A 250-nucleotide genomic window follows, 5' to 3' on the forward strand; every position below is an offset into this window, starting at 1 on the left:
ATTATTCTACATAAGAGAAAAAAAATGTTAGCATACATAAGATCGATATGATAAAACGTGCACAGTGATCTAAAAGAACATTAACTCATGGCTAGTGGCTATGCAGGACACCAGGTATTTACCTGTCCAAGGATAATGAAATCCTCAATCTTCTCCTTGAATATGGATGGCAAGAGGAGGAGTCCACCCCTAAAGTCAATTCCTAGGTCATACAGATTTTACATTCAGTGGAACTGTACCCAGTCTCTTT

This window comes from Morone saxatilis, unplaced genomic scaffold, assembly GCF_004916995.1.
Source record: "Morone saxatilis isolate NCDOM2014 unplaced genomic scaffold, NCSU_SB_2.0 Contig16, whole genome shotgun sequence".
In the NCBI taxonomy this organism is placed as follows: domain Eukaryota; kingdom Metazoa; phylum Chordata; class Actinopteri; family Moronidae; genus Morone; species Morone saxatilis.